The 14,542-nt window shown below is 36.1% G+C and overlaps 1 long non-coding RNA gene across 1 annotated transcript; it reads right to left on the bottom strand.

Annotated features, from left to right (window-relative positions):
• Positions 1-430: 430 nt before the first annotated feature.
• LOC138872550 (uncharacterized) lies at positions 431-13,172 on the bottom strand. The gene is made up of 2 exons (XR_011400955.1): positions 12,666-13,172; positions 431-1,113 (listed from the first exon to the last, which is right to left on the bottom strand). It is a non-coding gene; the product is annotated as an uncharacterized lncRNA (long non-coding RNA).
• Positions 13,173-14,542: the final 1,370 nt, after the last annotated feature.

Below are 14,542 nucleotides of genomic sequence, written 5' to 3'. Positions count from 1 at the left end.
ACTTCCATTTGCTCTTTTGTATATGAATCTATATTTTCAGGATCAGAAAGTGATGGAGTAGCAACTGGCATGGGATAATTCCCCTTTTAGATAACTCTCTGAACTTTAACATCATATGCCTTGGCATAGATCTCCATACGCACTTTCCAATAAGAGAAATATTGTCCATTTGGTGGTCTAACTTGTGAAGTTCCTTCCTGGAAGAGAGCTCCTATGATAACTTGATTTTCCATCATCTTTTCTCATAAGCTGTTAAGCAAAAGAAAAATGTGAGTCTTGCTCTGATACCAATTGAAAGTACAAGAGAAGGGGTGAATTGTATAATTTTTAAACTTAATCTCTATTAGTTGACTGATTTTTCAATTAGTCGACTAGATGCAATAAACTAACAATTGTAATAGCAGAATATAAGATGCTGAAAGTAAATGCAAGAAATAAAGACACCGAAATTTTTATACTGGTACGGGTTCAATGTGAATCCTAGTCGAGTCCCCTCGGGTTGCAAAGGAATTCTCTTTAGTGAATGCGTTTCTTCGAGTGCAATGGAAATGACGTGATCGCTCAGTTCCTATATCACTCATCTTTTTTGATACAATGCCTCACTAGTATTTTTCTCTCTTTCTTCTCTAACTTGTTACACAACAAATCTTAAAGAGCTACAATGTTTGTTTGCAGTAGAACAAAGAGAGGGTGTTTGGTTCGATCAAAGTATATCTAGCTAAGGTATGATTACAGGTTTAAATACTTTGAGAGAGAGGCTTGAATTCTGGAGAGATTTGCCAACCCAAGAGATTTGATCCTTGGAAAGAGATTGATTCTTTCCAAGAATAAAGTTGTTCTTCAACGGCTCTATTGAACTCGGAATCTTGATCTTATATATTTAGACACTTGATGAATATTCAGTGAGATATGGATTTGTCTGAGTTCTTGCGTTTAACTATGATTGATTCCATATGTATCTTCTGTGATTTCGTCTTCCTTTAATCGTGTCCCTTGATTCCGTCAGTATCTTCAGTATTGATTGCTTCTTCCTTTAATCACGCCTATATTCCGTCAATCTTGTAACTCAATCCATACGTTCCTTTATCAGTTATTTCGCCAATCCAAGAGTTCCTACACAAGAAGCAAATATATTATTTTCATCATTAAAATTAGATCTAACAAATTAATATACCAACTAAAATGGAGAATGAATCCCACGAATGCTGGAAATATCAAAGGTGAATATGGGCTCATTCACCTGTTATGTATACCACATAAGATGCATCTATGAGATGGTTACATGTACGATTATTATTAACCCGCAACCTGGTCGGTGTCTGCGAAGTAACTTGCTCAATAATTTAATTTCGAGCATAATTTCCAGATTTTTTATTCAAGACAGTTCATCTTGATAAGTTGGTTTACAACACAATTGGTTTAGCAAAATAATTTATTGAGTGCCTCCACTTAATAGCTAAACTATTTCTTATGAGAATAAAAGTTATATACATCAGTTTGATATACGTTATATACCAAAGTATATTATTTTCTCCTCTCACAAGTGGTTCAGGGTCAGGAACCAAATAATTTCATCTTATTACTACTGATGTGCGGTGTATATTTTTATTAAAATCATAACGCACAAAGATGGGTTCTCAAAGTTGAGCAAACAAATTAGTTTTTCTAACATGAGGGGTAGATATGATAAAAGTTGAGAAAAAGTTACGTGGAATGAATTATTATTTGTACATTTATATCCTCGAATAAGATAATATGAACTTGAAGTTCATAAAAAGATAATTCACTTGCAATATATTACAAAGCATGCCAAACGCATTTGCTGACCCAAAGAAAGTAACTATATTCTCATTGCAAATGCTCCTATTAAGTCTTAGAAGGACAAAGTCTATGGTGCGCTTAAAGCGTATAGACAAATCGGTTTCAAATAAACTTCATGATAAAAAGATGAGCAAATGATCATAATAAAGGAAGCAAGTGTTCTAGAAGATCACATGACATAACACTTCATAAAACTCATGAGAGATTCATGTACCTAAAAATATGAAGGAAGAGATCTCTATGTTATGTCTTTATGAAGAAAAAAAATGTTGGAACCGACATAAAATGTTCGTCGAGAACATCTATGATAACGCTAAATAGATATGAGGATCTTAAGTCTGGAGAAACAATTCAAATAGAATTGGTTTCATATGAAAGACATGTAGTTCAAACACTCGAAAGTATAAAGTCAATAGGTGTTTGCAATCAGTTTCATGTATTTTATATGTCGGCATGACATGAAAACTTGATATGCATCTAAAGTCTATTTATATGGCTTATATGACAATCCTTAAAGGATTTAAATTGCTTAAAGCACATACAATTCTTGGTCCTGAAGTACTACATCCTAAGTGTAATTTGTGCTCATTTGTATCTTGCTATAATTATAAGCATGATAATGTGATAGCGAGAATTTTCAAGGTGCAACATATTCATTGGAGTTAGTGTGACTAATTTATTCACCAAAACTCTGCCGAGTCAACCTTCAAGAAGCTAGCACAAGATTGGAATGTGAAGGCTCAAGGATGTGAATTGATGCTCTCATCAGGGGGAATTAATACGCGTTGTACTCTTTTTCCTTACAAGGTTTTGTCCCCCTAGATTTTTCCTTGCAAGATTTTTAACGAGGCAATCAAAAGGCGTATTGTTAGATATGTGTACTATTTTCCTTCACTAGAATTTTTTTCCCCATTGGGTTTTAATTTAGTTAAGGTTTTAACAAGGCACATTATCTGTTGAATAGACATTCAAGGGGAGTGTTATAAATAGAATTCTATTTAAGATGAATGTCTATATTTTAGAGAGATCTTAGGGTTTGTTACTTGGTGGCTAAGTCACATTTTTCCTATAAATAGAGGGGTTCTATTCCATTGTAAATCATCCCAAATCAATAAGAATCCTCTCTCTACTTTTCTCTGCAATATTCTTTTCTTCTTTTATTGTTTTATAACATTAATATATTTATGGACAAGTTATTAATTATTTAAACCATAGTTAGGACATTGTTTTAATCAATTAAATCTTAGTCATTAATTCTAACATGCCACGCGTCCCTAATCTAAGCTAAAACTTGGGAAAAATGGAGAGGGGGGAAATGGAGGGGACTAGTAGCCGCTTTTGTTGTTGTTTAAAATATAATCAACATTTATAGTATTTTTCAAATATACCCACAACATTTATAATCAACAAGATTTCTTCTGTCTGTGGCTCTCTGTTTTGCCTTAAAGAGGCTATTTGTTCTAATAGCCCCAAGTGTAATCAAATGTATGGTGTTTGCAAAAATGACCTTTAAATTTCGTCTTTCATTAGTTTAGCGGGTTAAATTTGTCGTAAAGAATATTTCATTCAACTAGTTGTAAAGGTGAAATTCGTAAGGTGCAAATATTCGTTGTAATACATATTAGCAGTTCTACGTTGGTAAATAAGTAAATTTTTGTTCTATTACTATTCCTTATTTTAGTTATCATATAGGCAATCTAAGTTGTTTCTATTTTGTAATTCCTTAGCTTTTATGTCTCTCATCACATTCGTTATCTCCGATTTACTTTTAGTTTTTCTTTTTTTTTACTGATTTTTCTTTTAGTAGAAGGTCACAAATCCTATGCTATTTCTTTCCCTGAATTAAACGCAAAAAATATATTAGACTGGTCATTTAATCATGTCTGAAATAATACAATCACTACATAAATCACTTCATGCTTCAGCTTCTCATTTGACTAATTAGACATTATAGAGCTCAAGAGACAGAAACAAGCATATTAGCATGTGTTAAAAACTATATGTTGTCATATATATATATAACTTAAATCCTTATAGCAATACCGATCGTAATATCGATCATTACAGCAGCCAACGAGCAAATGTTGTTAATCATGAAACATATATTCAGTAAAGTACCCATATATGATATTAAGCAATCCAAAAACATATATAACTATCATATGGTACTTACCTTTGAATAAAATATTTTGAGATTTTGGTGAAGTATAAAGTATGAGCATATCCACTTTTATTCTTTTTTTTGTGTCTATTATTAGATTAAACACTAGATGAACTAATTGTTGGGATTAAAGATTGGTGAATGGGGAATGGAGGGACGAAAGTGGAGGGAAAGTGAGTTCCCTTTTGCTTTGGAGACGCAATATCGTTAGACAACTACTATCTAGTGGTGTTATTACGATTGACTACGTAAAGTCAAGAGATAACGTGTCAGATCCACTTACAAAAGGCCTATCTAGAGAGGCAGTTGAAAGATCATCGAAGGGAATGGGATTAAGGCCTAGGACAAGCCATCATGGCGGTAACTCTACCTAGCAGACTACAGATCCCAAGAACTAGGTTCAAGGAGATCAAACAAAGTTATGATTGACGGTTCAACATTATCAAATAACTTAACATGTTCTCGTTTTGAAGACAATGTTCAGAAATCAGGGTAAACCATTAAAGTTTTTTGATGAGTCAATAAAGCTTAAAGCTTTTTAATGATTTGCTAAGTGTGGCAGTAAATAATCAGATAGTGTGTCTATAGGATTACACGTTTAGAAATCACCTATGTGAGGATGAACTGTAAGCCGCTTCAAGGGAATGAAAGTATAGGCCCATTCTCTAAGCACTCATGAAATCAAGCGGTGTTCATGGCTGAAACGAACACAAGCGTGAGAACCATAGATGGTTAAGGGTTGATTGCGCGACTTATGTTGTCTAGGTATATAACAAAGCTCGACCGTTCAAAGATATTAAATCTACCGATTGACCGAGTATATCTGATATAAGTTCACTACGGAAAGTTCAAACGGAAACCTACTTATCCAGATACAATTAATCCTTGCATGTAAATCACACGCTCGTCCGTGCATTCCTTTGTCTTATAGCCATTCCCCATTCATGTGGGGGATTGTTAGGATTAAAGATTGGTGAATGGGAAATGGAGGGAAGAAGTGGAGGGAAATAAGCTCCTTTTTGCTTTGGAAAGAGCAAATGTTCCTCATTGGTGGTGGAAAAAAAAGTGAATGTGCTTATATTGAGAAAGCACTTCTCTTGGTGTTAAATGGTTGGAAAGAAAGTAAGCTTTGTGTCGTCGTCGTCGTCGCTCGCTCGGCTTCGGCTTCGGCTTCGGCCATAGATTGATTGATTGATCGTTTTGAACAAAATTTCTTTTAATTATTAATTTAATTAATTAACAAAAATCCAACCTGAAATAACCCAGGACCCGGTCCTTTTCTTTCTCGGAATATTTCAAACGTGAAATATTCCCACATGTTCCAACAGCCATGGTTGTTTCTGAAAGGTTGCAATCCTTTTCAGAAACAATGCCAGAAAATAGCTATAATTATGCCTTGATCCCAGAATCTTTCCTTTAGAAATTCTTTGATCTTCTTCTTCTTCTGCACAAAAATTTTCAGTGTGTTTTACAACCATTGAGTGGTTCGCAGTTCATCAGAGTTTTCGATACCAATACACCGGTGAGTTAAATCATTCTATCCTAAGAGGATAATATTCCAGCACCTCGGGTACTTGAGGGGAATAATTTCCTAAAGGACACATTGTGCATTCAGTGGGCTCGATTTATTCCGAAATTATTTTTCAGATATTATTTCGACATTCTGTTGATGCTAACTTTATATTTTTGTTTCAGAAAGTTTACTGTTTTGTTATTTATTACTATAGTAATACAGATTCGATAACAATCTTAAGAAAATTAATTTTTATTTCTAATATGTATTCTGTTTGGGAGATTAAAACCTGTGTGATTTTCTACTTCTTCTGAATTTTTCTATTCTGATTTGAAGATATAAAAACTTCATCGAAGCATTAAAATTGAAATGATTTGAAGAACATAAAAACTTCATTGTTTTCTGTGAACAGTATATAAAAACTTTGGTTTTTATTTATTAAATATATTATTTATCATTTATTACAGTACTGCTTATTGTTCTATTTTCTGTCATTAATTGAACTCTTCTGTTGTGGACAATGAGAAATGACAACTGATAATGGAAATTCTTCTGCGACTATTACAGCAATGACGATAGCCTCGTCAAGTCGAACTGTTGTACCACCGGCCGAGAAACCAGGGAAATTTTCTAGAGCCAACTTCAAAGGATGGCAGCAAAGGGTGTTCTTCTGGCTTACCACACTTGGTATGCACAAAATCACCAGTGAAGACCCTCCAGTGCATGTCGCCGACATGCCGGACAATGAGAAGTTTATGAATGTTGAGGCGTGGATATAGTCAGACTTTCTTTGCAAAGGCAACATCCTAAGTGCTTTGGAGGATGACTTGTACAATGTCTACAGTGCTATGAAAACTTTGAAAGAATTATGGGAGGCACTTGAGAAGAAGTACAAGACTGAAGATGCATGCTTGAAGAAGTTTGTGGTTACCAAGTTTCTAGACAATAAAATGATAGACAACAAAATCATTGGAACCCAAGTTCAAGAGCTTCAACTTATTTTTCACGACCTTATTGTTGAAGGTATGGTAGTGTGACGACCCGGCCGGTCGTCTTAAGAATTAACGCTCTGATCCCCTATTAACTACTTTCCCCAAGTTTATTTCTGCTAATGCGATTTGTCGGGATGTTCGGTTTTGAATTTCGAGAGTTTTGGGACACTTAGTCCCTAAATGAGAGCTTAAGTGTTGGAAAGTTGATCATAGTCGAAACAGTATGAAAACGGCATCGGAATGAAAATTCGATCGTTTTGTTAGCTCCGTTGGGTGATTTTGGGGTTAGAAGCGTGTTCGGATTGTGTTTTGGAGGTCCGTAGCTAATTTAGGATTGAAATGCCGAAAGTTGAATTTTGGAAGTTTCCGGTTCGATAGTGAGATTTTGATCCGAGGGTCGAAATGGAATTCCGAGAGTTGCAGTAGTTTCGTTATGTCATTTGGGATGTGTGTGCAAAATTTCAGGTCATTCGGACGTGTTTTAGTTGGGGTTTTGATCGAAAACGGAATTCGGAAGATTTTTAGAAACTTAGGCTTGAATCCGATGTGTTTTGGTTGTTTTGATGTTGTCTGAAGTGTTTTGAAGATTTGTACAAGTTTGAATAATGTTTTAGGATATGTTGATGCCTTTGGTTGAGGTCCCGGGGGCCTCGGTATGGATTCAGATGGTTACCGGAGAAAAGTTTGGAGTTGAAGTTATGCAGCAGTTGGCCTTCTGGTATTTTCGCATCTGCGGTTTGGGGACCGTAGATGCGGAGCCGCAGAAGCGGCTAAGGAGCCGCAGAAGCGAAAATTGGCCATCTCTCCAGGAACCGCAGATGCGGTATATTTTCCGCAAAAGCGGTACAGCACCTGCGGGTAAAGGGCCGCAGATGCGGAATCTGGCCTTAAGTGGGAAGTCGCAGATGCGACATTTGTTCCGCAAAAGCGAGACCGCAGATGCGGAAACTGCTGAGCATTATTGTAAAAAGGGGTTCCGCGACTTGGGAGTTTATTTCCACCATTTCTAATTGTTTTTGAAGCTTTTGAGAGTGATTTTTGAGGAAAACAAAGGGGAATCGCTTGGAGATAACATCCTTGACTTCATAACTCGTTTTTATGTGATTAAAGACCTAATTAGTGGTAAAAAATTTGGAAAAAATAGGTAATCAGGGCTTGAGCTTAAGAGGCCTTTAAAAGAGGATTTGAGGGGTCATTTGGACTCCGATTTCAGTGTTCTTTTTATGTATAAACTCGTGAGAGTGCGAGGTTTTTGAAAATGTAAATTTCACCCGATTCCAAGACGTGAGCCTGAGGGGCGTTTTGGTCATTTTACATAATTTCACGTATTAGCTTAGACTTTAATTGTAGAATCAATTACTTGAGGTGTTATTTACAATATGCAATTGAATTGAATAGATTTGGGTCATTTGGAGTCGGATACTCGTGGCAAAAGTATGGTTTCGAGTTGATTTTGAGCCGGTTCGAGGTAAGTGGCTTGTCTAACCTTGTGTGGGGGACCTTCCCCTTAGGATATAATATATTTGGTAATTGAAATGCCTTGTACGTGAGGTGACGAGTGCGTACTTGAGCTAATTGTTGAAAATCCGGTTTTACTTTAAGTATTTCAATTGAGTTCTTTTTTCCTGCTATATTCTGCTTGCCAATTTAGCCTGTTGTAGTTTAGAAAAGCATGTTTAGTTGATTTAGTTGCCTATTTGCTTAAACTTCCTTAATTGCATTACGTGAAGCATGTTAGGCTAGAATTAACTGTTTACTTGGTAAGAAATTTTGCATTTAATTGAGTATTCTTGTGTTGCTTCTATGTGTTTTTAATTTGGGACTACGGGACGACATCCCGGGAGATCCCCTGTACGTATTTATGATCTAGACTAAGGTGCGGGATACCAAGAGATCCCTGGCACGTATATTGAGGATACCAAGATGTCATCGGGATACCAAGAGATCCCTAGCATATATTGAGGATACCAAGAGATCCTTAGCATATATTGATGATACCAAGAGATCCTCGGGATACCAAGAGATCCCTAACATATATTGAGGATACCAAGAGATCCTCGGGATACCGAGAGATCCCTAGCATATATTGAGGATACCAAAAGATCTCTAGCATATATTGAGGATACCAAGAGATCCCTAACATATATTGAGGATACCAAGAGATCCCCGATTATCATCCTTGTTATGAGTGGTACTCCCTTGTGGTTTGTCTTCATCTCTGTTTTCGTTATTGTACTCTTATTATTCTGTGTAGATTCTTATTGTAGATTCTCAATTGTACTACTTATCTTATCCTGTCATCTTTATATTTATTTAATCTCAGTAGGGCCCTGACTTTCGTCGTCACTACCTAACCGAGGTTAGGCTTGGCACTTACTGAGTACCGCTGTGGTGTACTCATGTCTCTTCTGCACATGTTTTTCATGTGTAGATCCAGGTACTTCTACTCAGGCCTACCATCCTTGAAGAAGGCGACTGCTTAGAGACTTCGAGGTACATCTATCGCGTCAGCAGACCGAGAAGTCCATTTTTATTCCTGCTTTTAGTATTTAGCCCTTCTGTACTTTCTGTTTTTATTAGACAAATTCTGGAATTAGAGCTATGTAGTATTTCCTTTCCTTAGCTTGTGATTCGTAGGTTTCCGGGTCTTAGATTTGGATATTGGTTTTGAGGTTTATAAATTGTGTATGCCGAGCGGCACATTTAAACACTGTTATTGCTTTATTTCTGTTTTTAAATTGTTTACTTCCGCAAGTTTTGGTTATCTTCCACAATTTAGGCTTACCTAGTCGTAGAGACTAGGTGTCGTCACAATGGTTCACGGAGGGCGAACCGGGGTCGTGACAGGTAGTGAATGAAGCATTTCAAGTGGCTGCAATGATTGAAAAATTGCCTAATTCCGGGAGCGATTTCAAAAACTATCTTAAGCACAAATGCGAAGAAATAAAGTTGGAAGATCTTATGATTCGTCTCAAGATTGAGGAAGACAACAAGACAGCCGAGAAGAAGTCTCGTGGAAATTCAATGATTATGGGAGCTAATATCGTTGAGGAGATTGTTCCAAAAAGTAAGAAGAGGAAGAGGTCTTCTAGACAGACTAAGGAGAAGAACAAAAAGAAGTTCAAGGGGAACTGCTACAATTGTGGAAAAGCTTGCCAAAAAGCCCCGATTGTCGTCTCCCGAAAAAGGATAAGAAGAAGGGACATGCCAACATAGTGGAGAAGAATAATGACATTAATGATCTGTGTACAATGCTTTCGGAATGAAACCTAGTTGGAAATCCGAAGGAGTGATGGATTGACTCTGGAGCCACTCGACATGTTTGTGCTGTCAAAGAAGCATTTGCGACTTACTCTACTATTGGTCCCGAAGAAGTGCTTTCCATGGGAACTACTACAACAACCAAGATTGAGGATTATGGGAAAATATTCCTGAAGATGACTTCTGGCAAGGTGTTAACGCTCAACAACGTTCTTCATATTCCTATTATTAGGAAGAATTTAGTTTCAACTTCTTTACTTGTTAAGAATGGATTCAAATGTGTATTTGTATCTGACGAAGTTGTTGTAAACAATAATGTAATGTATGTTGGAAAGGGCTACCTCACAGAGGGCCTTTTTAAACTCAATGTAATGGTTGTTGACAATATTAATAAAATTTCAGCTTCTTCTTATTTATTGGAGTTAACTGATTTACGACATATTCGTTTAAGACATGTCAATTACAAAACCCTCCGAAAGTTAATAAATTTAGAAGTATTGCCTAAACTCGGGTGTAATAAATCAAAATGTCAAATATGTGTTGAATCTAAGTTCATAAAACATCCTTATAAGTCCGTTGAAAGAAATTCAAATCCTTTAAACTTAATTCATATTGACATTTGCGATATGAAGTGGACACCATTTCGAGGTGGAAAAAAGTATTTTATAACTTTTATTGACAATTGCACTCAATATTGTTATGTTTATTTGTTTAATAGTAAGGATAAAGCAATTGAAGCATTTAAGCAATACAAGAATTAAGTGGAGAATCAATTGAATAAAAAAATCAAAATGATTAGAAGTGATAGGGGTGATGTCACACCTCCTTTTTCCCGTGGGGATAGGGAGTTTTTCCAATTAAAGTGATATTAATCGAAATGAGATTATTTATTGATTCAGAATCACCACTTGGAATAATTTATGTTGTCTCAAGTCACCGGTTTATTTTAAATCTCAAATCAAGGAAAATTGACTCTATTTTTGGTCCACGAACACAGAAGACCGGGTAAGATATTCTGTTAACCTAGGAGAAGGTGTGAAGCACTCCCGAGTTCTGTGGTTTTACCACAGTAGCTCAACTATTAATAATTGGTCTAATTATCTAATTTATTAGATATTCAAAACCTATTGTGCATTTTTACTTTTTAACCGCTTTTAATTATTTGACCACTTTTAATATTTATGGGATTTATTTGAACAAGTCACGATGTCACGCACTCGTTTGTTTTATACATATTGCAAATAGTGTCACGTGAAACACACCCGCGATCTACAACATGTTGATTTTTATTATTATTTGAAGTTATGATCGAGTCACGTGAAATGCACACTCGAGTTGAGACTTACGTATCGTGACCATACCGCGGGAACCATACGCATAGTCACGAGGGTTTATTTAATCGCACCTAAAGCAAGCAACGATGTTCATGATTTTCCTAAAAGAACTTATTTGAGATTATTGCAAGGGTATAAATTATGGAATCTCATTGAGGACAAAATGTAGTGAATTGATAAAAGTCTAAAAGACGTTGAGTCCAAGGTGAATGGCGCACTGGTTTATAATGAACCAAAAACCCCAAATTTAACCTTAGCACTCTATTAATCCTAAACTCATACCTAGCCTTGTTGGCCCAAACATTAGGCCCAGATTTGTTACTGAGCAAAGGCCCACTGCTTTTCACACACAGCTTGTCCTAAATAGGTAAAATAGCACGGTCTAGTCAGTTTTCGAACTGGTCATTCAAAAATAGTCAGCGTTTGCCAAGTCATTAAAAAGTAATTAATATTTTGCTGCAACATAGATCGGTCCAGCATAATATACTGGAGTTCGGTGCACCTGTGTATGAACTTCCAACATATTATGCTGGACCGGTATACTTTGCTGGCTCCAGTATAATATACTGGAGACTGGAGCACCAGCGCTCCAAACTCCAGTATATTATACTGGAACTCCAGTATATTATACTGGAGTATTTTCCTGGATTTTGAATAGTGTTTTCGTTCAAATTTATCTTTACATGAAAAGTGACTAAATTTCGATTACTTTTGAAACTGTGGTTATTTTTAAATGGACACTTGTAAATCTGTCTATTTTTGAATTTCTATGGTAAGGACAAATCAACGGCTTCAGTGCTCAATTGCTCAACTACTAAATTGGAAGGCTACTTTACAGAAGTCTGAACATTCCATCAATAATCATTTTTTTACATCTATTAGCATTTCAACCTTATTCTAACATTATTCAGGTTCATAAATGTATGAACATGTAAAAAGCTGCATAACAAATTTTTGAGCTCAAACTGCAGGAGCTGCAGCTTCAAACTTTTTTAGCACAAACAACTTCTGCAAATAGTTTCCCTAGACCAAACTTCACCAAAGCTTTAGCCCTCAAATTCTCAATCGAAGTACAAAAATGAGAGCAAAAAATGCAGCAGAGATTGGCTAGAAGCTTCCCAGTAACAAGCTAAACAGATCTTAGCAGTAAGAACATTCAGTTATGTAAAATTTCATACCTTAGTTCCTAAATTCAGCAGACGTCGAACCAAAAAGATCACAACAGAAAGTTCCAATCAAAATAAACCTTCCATTGCAGCTTCGTCTTAGTGTTTTCAACAAGAATCTCGAACACCCAAACGAATTCGAACTCGAAATTTTGACTACGGAGCAAAAACCTAGCTAATGAATTATTCATACAAGTCATATAAATGATTTTCCTACTCATTCTGCCATGTTGTCGGAATCTATAGCATATTTAAGTATTAGCTAGATCTAGTACTTCAAACAAGTTCACAAATATTCCACTTATGTTAAAACCCAAATTGACAACAAATTCAATCACTCACGTTAAGAGAATTTAGGAGAAGAAAGCTGAAATTTCATTGCAAATTTAGGAACAAGTACAAGTTGGAGATGTGTACCTAATTGCTTGGGAATTGGCTAGAGATTTGCCAAATAAAAGCTAGATGAATAAAAGCAGAACTCCGCAAAGATGAAACTCAACAAATACAGCAACGAGCAGCATCGATCTTTGATCAAATCATTGTTTAGATCCAAGAAAGTTTAAGTGAACAATAACCACTAGAAACACTTTGAATGAAATTCCCTTTGAATCCTATTCTTCTTCTGTTTCGGAGCCATTTTTGTTTTTCAGATCTGTTTTCTTTTTTTTCGTATTTTTGAACGTTGTTTCAGCTGAGTGAAAGTGTGAGTTTTCAGATTGTGAAGCGAGTGATTGCTTGAATTTTCTCTAAGAAGAACAATGAAGGAGAGTGATTCTCTGTTTGTTTTCCGTCTGTGTGTGTAGGGTGGTGTTAAAGGGTGAGAGGAGAGTGTGAGGAGGGAGGTGGCTGACTAGGGTTAGTCTTTTGGGGCGACGGTGCTAGTTTTTTTTTGTTTGGGGGAGGGGGGGGAGGGGGCGCTCGGTCTCTCATCAGAGAATGAGAGAGGGATGTTTTAATAAAATGGGGATTTGGGCCAAGCGGGTCGAATTGGGAATTGGGTTGGGGCTGTTTTGAGGGTATTGGGCCTCTGAGATGTTTTGGGTCCAAATTCAAATGAAGCTGATGGCCTTCTCTTTTCTTTCCCTTAAGTTTTGCAAATGTTAGCCATTCTAACTAACACAACACTTGGAAATTAATTTGCAAGATTAACCCCTGTCACACTTCCTTTTTGCGCGCCTACCCCAAAAGGATAAATGCGTGAGGGAGTTTTTCCAATTTAAGTGACGATATTCGAAATGGGATTATTTATTTAATTTAGAGTCGCCACTTGGGAAAGGTTTGGCTTTTGGTGTCCCAAGTCACCGGTTTATCTTGAATCCCAATTCGAGGAAAATATTCGACTTTCCAAATGAAGTCTGCGAACCAGAAATTCTAAGTAAGGAATTCTGTTGACCCGAGGGAAGGTGTTAGGCACCCCCGAATCCAGTGGTTCTAGCACGGTCGCTTAAATTGTTATAATGGCTAAATATCTGGTTTTAATAAATGTTATAACTTGTGTGCTTTTATTAGGTTTAAACTGCTTTATTATTATTATTTATTTTTTATGGAATTGCAACGTCGTAAAAATGCATTTCGAACCACGTCACAATCAATGCACCCGTGGTTGTTAATACATTCCAACTCCGTTGAGATTTGGATTTTGGTCACATAAATGCGCACCTGAATTTAAGAAGGTAATTTAGTTAAATCGCGCCTAAAGAGTCTAACGCGTTATTATCTTTAGGGAAAGCAGTGAAGTTCACTAAACGGCCCATCCCGAGAAATCTAAAAATTTATTACAACCAATTATTGAGGGCCCCACAATTTGCATTTGTATTTGGCGAGGCTCGTCTCAATTATTGAAAGGATAAACCTACGGTGACTACATTTTTCTATTATGTTTTGTCTCTAAAAATGAAAGAAGAAAATATACGCTAATTAAATTACATGTTTGGCCAGCTCCGGCCCCTTATTAATTATCAGATTAATTATCTGCGAGACGGGGAATTATTTCGTGCCTTATTCCATGAGCGAACATGCTTTTAATTTAATTAAGAAAAAATGCATACAAGATTGATAAAATGCTAAGCTCACGCTAATCGTTCTTCAAGTTGAACTTAAACTAACATATTTTTGGGATTACTAGAATCAACTACTAGAGGACATTACTAACGGGATTCCAACATTGTCCTATAAACTGCCTAATGAAGTCCGATTTGATAAAGTTAACTCAAAAAAAAATTATATTACATTTGGCAGAATTAGGAGCAATACCTTATGTGTGTAAAATATGACTAGAGATGAAATTTGGCTAT

Source organism: Nicotiana sylvestris, chromosome 7, assembly GCF_000393655.2.
Source record: "Nicotiana sylvestris chromosome 7, ASM39365v2, whole genome shotgun sequence".
Taxonomy (NCBI): Eukaryota; Viridiplantae; Streptophyta; class Magnoliopsida; order Solanales; family Solanaceae; genus Nicotiana; species Nicotiana sylvestris.
The sequence above is the reverse complement of the archived record's forward strand: the minus strand, read 5'-3'. Positions and strand labels throughout refer to the sequence as shown.